This window comes from Nicotiana attenuata, chromosome 3 (assembly GCF_001879085.1).
Source record: "Nicotiana attenuata strain UT chromosome 3, NIATTr2, whole genome shotgun sequence".
Classification (NCBI taxonomy): Eukaryota; Viridiplantae; Streptophyta; class Magnoliopsida; order Solanales; family Solanaceae; genus Nicotiana; species Nicotiana attenuata.
The window spans coordinates 42,868,610-42,870,335 of NC_031991.1; positions in this window are offsets into that span (position 1 = coordinate 42,868,610).

The window sequence follows — 1,726 nt, forward strand, 5'->3', positions numbered from 1 at the left end:
TGGGCCTTTGAGAGGTTATTAGCCTAGTTCGGTGCGATCAGAACCAGCTTGAGGTCTGTGGATGGATTTAAATGTGGATATGGGCTCTATATCAGGTCAGACGTGTTCATTTCAGTAAATGCGCTCCTTATGGAGGAGTAGTCAGGGTGTTATTTCGTCGTCAGATATTTCATGTAATGATACATTGCGGCGTATGAGTTGTGAGACGGCTTGGGAAATTGCTTATGTGTTGAGGTTCCGCGTAGAGATGATGTCATATGAGCAAAATGGCTCTTGATATTCAGATCTTATATCGCACCTCAGTTGTGCTTGAGTTGTAGCTTATGGCACTCTATGTCCCCTCAGGGATGGTATTATGCACTTAGCGTGCTTGTGACCGATATTCGGTATGTTGTTGTAATGAGCAATTCAGCTCGATGTGTATCTCCTAGGTGAGTTTTATGTGCGGATCGGGTAGCACGCCGTAACAGTGTGATGATAATTACAGTCCCTTATATTCTATTCTATGTGTTTTGTTTCTCTATTTTTTGAGGAAAGTTCATATTAGTTGTGTGATTTGAGTAGTCCCTTCTAGAGTTCATTTTCCTTATGTATCGCGTTCGAGTTGGTAGCCTATTGGCACGTTGTGGCATCATATGAGACTTTTGGTCATGTCAGGGGTGACTTGTTGCCTGAGCAGTTCGTACAGAGTAAGATAAGGTTACTGGATCTACGATCAGTGCGATCTGAATATATGAAGTATATTAAGGAGCAAAGACCATTATTTGGTTCAGAAAGAGGTGATGGTTCTTGACAGGAGTATAGACCCTATGAATCGTTGATTCGGCAGTCGGTTATGAATTTCTACATATCCCTTCCGTCGTGGCGGCATTGCGAGAGTTGGAACAGGACTTATATATATCATGTGGTGCATTGTGAGCATCAGATTCGGGAAATGTCGACTATTGTGATCCGAGAGTGTTATTACAGTCTTGTGAATGATGGGGTGCATGGTGTGAATTTAGCAAGGGTGTGCAGTCATGTTCTGGTACAGCGTGTGGTGATTGATACGGTGTTCATATGTTGGAAGCAGGCCTAGCAGAGAATTTCGGATGTTGAAACTGGGCTCCAAGGCTTATTTGCCTAAATGAAAGAGGTTATCTTTAGATTTGATCGAGCTGATGTGCCCAACTAAGTTGTGGTAGCACGGGTAGGTGCACGAGGTATTAAGCAGTGGTTCCAGACAACCCCCAGCACAGTTCCTAGCACGTTCGAGGACGAACGTCTGTTTAAGTGGGAGAGGATGTAACGACCCGACCGGTCATTTTGAGCCCTAGCGCGTCGTTCAGCAGTTCGAGGCCATGAGCAGCTTCAATTCAGGCATTATGACTTGTATGCGTGGTCGGAATTAAATTTCAGGAAGTTCGGAGTTGACTTGGATAGGAAATTCTCATTCCGGAAGCTTTAAGTTGAGAGAATTGACTAGGATTGGATTTCATAGTAAACGGCATTGGAATCAGGATCTGAAGGTTCCAGTAGGTTTGTATGATGATTTCGGACTTGGGCGAATGCCCGGATCGGGTTTTGGGTGACCCGGGAGCGTTTTGGCGCCTATTGTGGAAGTTAGCATTTTGGAAGAAATTTCATAAGTTTGGGTTGAAGGGCATTTCAGTGTTATCGATGTCCGTTTGGGATTCCGACTTTGGGAGTAGCTGCGTATGGTGATTCTGGAGTTGGGAGCGCGATC